We start from the raw sequence: 6,000 nt of genomic DNA, 5'->3' as shown, positions 1-6,000 counted from the left end.
TGATGGTTAATTAAGTTATTGAGGGAAATTGATAAACCATAAATGTAACATATTTTAATCCCATTCTTAATGCATTTATGGATGATTAATGATGTAAATCAATGAATTTGATTCTCCTAATCCCTTAAATTCATGTTTTTATACTTAGGAGAGCATTTGGGAGCAAAAGGAGCGAAAAAGAGGCCAAAATTGGAGTTTTCAAGACCTATACGGGCAGGCCACACGTCCATGTGATCCACACGGGTAGGCCACACGTCCATGTGATCCACACGGGCAGGCTACACGCCCATGCATTAGCCCTTGTCGATATCGCTCCCTGTTTCCCAAACACAAGAAAAAAGCCAATTTTTAGGGCTTCTAAGCATTCAAAAGTCTATAAATACATACTAGAAAAAGACCTAAGGGGACACACAGAGCAGATAGCAGAAAATACTCGAAGAGACGCCGTCGGAGTCATATCGGAACCAGGATCTCCTCCAAGACTGAAGATCTCCCTTCAATTTCTTTCAAAGTTTTTGGGTTTTCTTTATGTTTTGTGGTTTTTCTATTTTTGAGATGTTTTCCCCCGTTAGTATGAACTAAACTCCCTAAATACCTAGGGAAGATGAAACCTACGATGGATCTAATTATTTAATTATATGAATTACACAATAAATACTTATTCTTGTTCTTAATTATGTGTTCTTAATCATTGCTTTAATATTTTCAAGATATTAATCCAAGTTTGATGTGCTTATTTAGTGGAGCAAAAGTCCATGTTTAATAGAAGATCTAGCATAATTAAGCGGAGTTGCATGCAATCCTAGAAATAGTACGATATAAATCTGCCGGATTAGAGTCAAATCTAATTAGGGAATCCATAAATCGAGTAATGCGACAATAGGGGTTTTAATTAGAAAGAGATTTCAATTAATCAACTAGAGTCAGTTGTTCTTAGTCTCAAAAGAGATATTAACATAGTTTAGGGATTACTACGGATCAAGGCAAGAGGATAAATCGTTTAATTCAGAGTTAGAATAATAAGTGAAGTCTAGGTGGATTCTTCCTTAGGTATTGTCCTCATTATTGGTTTATTTGTTTATTTCCTTCGTTCTATGTTGCATTCATTAGTTAATTAGTTTAGTTAATTTTAGATTAAAACAAATCCCTTTTATTTTAGGCTAAATAATAGAAAGATAGTTAATACTAGTACTTTTAGTCCTTGTGGATACGATATTCTGGACTCGCCATAGCTATACTACCCTTCGATAGGTGCGCTTGCCTTTGTCATAATCGTAGTCTAGTTTAGTGAATCATAAAACGATCATCAAGTTTTTGGCGCTGTTGCCAGGGACTAAGATATTAGAAACACTTGATTTTTATTACTTTACCCATTTTTTTATTGCAATTTATTTTTTGTTTTTATTTTAATTTACTAACTTTTCTTCCCTTTGCTTATGGCAGGTTCTTGTAGTTTATGACTAGAAAAAACCCGTCAGGACCTCTACTTTTTGACAGTGAAATTGAAAGCACAACTCGCAGAAATCGTAGAGAAATAAGGCGGAGTCTGCAGTACATAGAGGAAGAGCACGAGGAAAATACCAATATTACCGGAGATGGCTGACAATCGGAATAATCCACTACCTCCTATGGTTGCCGTGAATCCTATAAATCGAAATCCTGCTCCTCGTACTATGTACGGTTATGCCAAGCCCACTTTTACTGGGGCCGAATCAAGTATTATTTGACCTGCTATTGCTGCAAATAATTTTAAACTGATACCTAACACTATTCAAATGATTCAACAGTTTGTTCAGTTTGATGGTTTGCAGGATGAAGACCCAAATACTCATTTGGCCAATTTCTTAGAGTTCTGTGATACTTTCAAGATAAATGGTGTTTCTGATGATGCCATTCGTTTACGATTATTCCCCTTCTCATTGAGAAATAAAGCTAAACAGTGGTTGAACTCCTTACCATGAAGTTCCATCACTACTTGGGATCAAATGACCGAGAAGTTTTTATTGAAATACTTTCTGCCGGCCAAGATAGCAAAGTTGAGGAATGATATCTCTTCCTTTGTGCAAATGGACTTAGAGACCCTATACGATGCATGGGAGAGGTATACGGATCTATTGAAAAGGTGCTCTTACCATGGGTTACCTCTATGGCTACAGGTTCAGACTTTCCACAATGGTTTGAACCCCTCAATTAGGCAAATGATCGATGCAGCTACCGGTGGTGCTATAAATAATAAAACACCTGAGGAGGCTTATAAGTTCATAGAGGAGATGTCACTGAATAATTATCAGTGACAAGTTATAAGGACAAAGCCGACAAAAGTAGCCGGTGTTTTTAACGTTGATGCGGTTACCATGTTGTCAAATTAGGTAGAACTTTTAAATAGAAAGATTGATGGTTTATGTGGTTCTTTGCAGGTACATCCGGTGATGCAGTATGACACGAGTGGAGGTGGAATGAGCAATTTAGAAAATCTACCCTATGGTCCTATCATGGAAAATGAGCAAATAAATTATGTGGGTAATAATCCTAAACCTCAAAATAATCTTTACAATAATACTTACAATGTAGGTTGGAGAAACCACCCAAATTTTTCATGGGGAAGCCAAGGAAATCAAAGACCACCACCACCTTCTCCGGGTTTCCAACAACTACCTTAACAGCAGGAAAAGAAATCGAACCTTGAGGAGATGCTAACAAAATTCATCTCGGTGTCAGAAACTCCCTTCTAAAACACTGAAACCGCACTAAAAAATCAGCAAGCGTCGATTCAAGGGCTCAAAATTCAAATTGGTCAACTTGCCAAGATGATTTCAGAATGACCACAAGGTAGCTTACCGAGTAATACCGAAACTAACCCAAGGGAGCAACTTCATGCAATTACTGTTCGAGATAAAGAAAGGTTAGTTGAAGATGAACCAAAACCGAGACAAGAATATGTAGTAGGTAAAGGTAAGGTTGAGGTGAGCCACAACGAGCAAAAACCGGTCATTAAGGAATATAAACCTCATGTGCCATATCCAAATGCGACAAGGAAAGACCACACAAATGAACAATTCGGTAAATTCCTTAAACTGTTGAAAAAGTTACATATTAACTTACCATTTATTGAAGCTCTTTCGTATATGCCCAATTTCGTTAAATTTTTAAATGAGCTTTTAGCAAATAAGCAGAAGTTAGATGATTCGTCGCAAGTGGAGCTAAATGCAGTGTGCTCAGCCATTTTGCAGAATAAACTACCCAACAAATTAAAAGATCCAGGGAGTTTTACTATTCCTTATTTAATTGGTAGTTTAAGTGTTAATAATGCTTTGGCTGATTTAGGGCTAGTATTAATGTCATGCCCTACAAAATGTTTAAGCAACTAGGTCTTGGGAAACCCAAACAAACTAGGATGAGCATTCAATTGGCAGATAGAACAATTAGATTTCCTAGGGGTATTGTTGAAGACGTACTCGTCAAAATTGATAAATTCATTTTCCCAGTTGATTTTGTTGTTCTAGACATAGATGAGGATAGTGACGTACCATTGATTTTAGTACGGCCCTTTTTTAGCAACTGATAGAACTATCATAGATGTTGGTACAGGTGAGTTAATACTTCGTGTAGGTGATGATAGGATTAAACTCTAAGCTCGTGATTCTGTTAGGATATCTAGTGATTGAGATGATATTAAGAGCTCTGTTAATGTTAATAACCTTGTGGCTCAACATTCTTTGCAGGAAACACCTCGAAAAAACGTGACAGAGCTGCAGTCCAGTTTACATAACAAAAATGGAACAAATCATGAAGAAAGAAGATTAGAAATCGATGACCTAGATGAATGGCAGACACACGTCAAGGAGAAACCTAGAATACACGATGAACCAAAGTGACTCCATCACGAGTTTAAGGATGAGACAAACCAATTTAAGATTGGCGATCAGGTATTGTTGGACAAAACGGACCCTCGAATCACCACTTCAGAGCTTAATGCAAACGGAGCAACTCTTTTTACGGTACTAAATATTTTCCCATACGGTACAGTCGAGGTAAATCATTCTAAATTTGGCACTTTTAAGGTAAATATTATTCGGCTAAAACCTTATGCTGATAATAGAATTTACAGTGAGAAAGAGGAGTTTCGACTCCATAAACCACCGTAATCGTGCGAATACGAGGTAAGTCAAGCTTAGACTTAAAATAAGCATTTCTCGGGAGGCAACCCGAGTGTTAATACTGCTAATTTTCTTAACATTATTTCATGATTTTTTTTAAAAAAATTAATTAAGTTTCAAAATCTAAAAAAAAAAGTGTGTTTTTGACCCACATGGCCTGGCCACACGGGTGTGTGGAGCACACGGCCTAGCCACACGGGCGTGTGGGATCTCACATGGACATGGGAGAAGTGAAGGAAAACACACAGCCTAGTAACATGGCCATGTGACCCACACGGCCTGGACACACAGGCGTGTCCTAGGCCGTGTGAAACCTGGAACTATTTTTTTTCAAAGTCAAAGAGTTACACGACTGGCCACACGGGCGTGTGGGATCTCACATGGGCGTGGGAGAAGCGAAGGAAACACACACGGCCTGGCGACATGGCCATGTGACCCACACGGGCATGTCTATGGCCATGTGAAAACTGGGTTAATTACCCCAATTTTATTTTATTTTATTTATTTGTAATTGTTATATTATTTATTTTTATTTTACTAATTAATTAATTAATTAATTTAGTATTCTTATACTTATATTTTAATTTTTTTATATTTTAATTTTTTATATTCTTTTATTTTTATTTTTATTTTAATTTTTTTCTATTTTTCTTTCGTATTTTTTTTATTTTACTATTATCATTACAATTACCTTTTAAGTTTATTGATATTATTGATTTTATTATTATTTTATTTTTTTTATTTTTTTATTTTTTATCTTTCTTTTTAATTTTGTTTTAGTTGTTTTATTTTTTTCTCTTCAATTTATTTTCATTATTATTTTTTGAAAGATTTATGGTTGTTTCTAATCAAGTTATAACCCCTTAATTTTCTTTATTATTTGTGTTTATTTTCTTGTTAGTTTGCTCGGAATCATGAGTTACATTTAAATTTGACTGCAATTCCACTTTTCACTATTCTGAAGATTTCATCCAATATTCAGGGCAGTTTCAGTTTTCCCCCTCTCTTATGATATTCTGTTTATACTGTGATTATTTATGTTTGTACATTGAGGACAATGTACATCTTAAGTGCGGGGAGGTTATCTATAGAATTATTAGAAAATCTCTGAATTATATCTTGTGTTTAAGTAATTTTCTCACATTACTATTAGAATGAATTCTTATTAATTTATGATTATCGTTGATGAGTTTCAGATTAAATTCATAGGTAATTGCATATTGATTGTTTAAACTTTAAAACACTAGAGAATCAAGCATGATAAGTCTATTTTCAGCATAAAAAAAATTAGGTTGTTTCCCTAAATTGAAATATTACCTTGAAGTTTGAAATTTGCAAGATTGACATCAAAAGCCATAATTTTTGTGAGATTTTAAGCCTTTAGAGCATACATTTTTTTTCTTGCTCACTTTATTATTGGTTACGAGTGTGTCAATGTTGATTTGTTATTCTAGAACTTACTTCGATTATACATATCAAAACCACACCTTTGGTTTGATATACTGAGATGATAAAGGCACCTAGGTTTTAACCCACTTATCCCATAAGCCTACCTTCATAATTAACCCTTAGTAAACCCCCTTTAAGCCTAACCAACCGTTTCTTGATTTACCCTTTAATATTAACCCATAACTTTTTTTTGATTCATTGAGAATTGTTTCCCGTTTTATTGACTCCCTTTTTGTCGAAATTTGATTTGGTTAGTTGCTTAACTATGTTCTTTTGTTTTAGTTATTAAAATTTCTCTTATTATCTATTGTGCTAAAAAAAAGGTGAAAAGAAAGTGAAAATATATATATACATTTATGTTGAATTATTACTAGTTCTATGTTTTTGAGCTTAA

The 6,000-nt window shown here is 34.7% G+C and overlaps 1 non-coding gene across 1 annotated transcript; it reads right to left on the bottom strand.

Moving 5' to 3' along the window:
* Window positions 1-2,033: 2,033 nt before the first annotated feature.
* On the bottom strand, window positions 2,034-2,140 carry LOC121205381 (small nucleolar RNA R71). Its single transcript, XR_005900460.1, has one exon. It is a non-coding gene; the product is annotated as a small nucleolar RNA R71 (small nucleolar RNA).
* Window positions 2,141-6,000: the final 3,860 nt, after the last annotated feature.

The sequence above is a fragment of the Gossypium hirsutum genome, chromosome A08 (assembly GCF_007990345.1).
Source record: "Gossypium hirsutum isolate 1008001.06 chromosome A08, Gossypium_hirsutum_v2.1, whole genome shotgun sequence".
NCBI lineage: Eukaryota > Viridiplantae > Streptophyta > Magnoliopsida > Malvales > Malvaceae > Gossypium > Gossypium hirsutum.
This window is presented reverse-complemented; position numbering and strand designations above follow the sequence as displayed.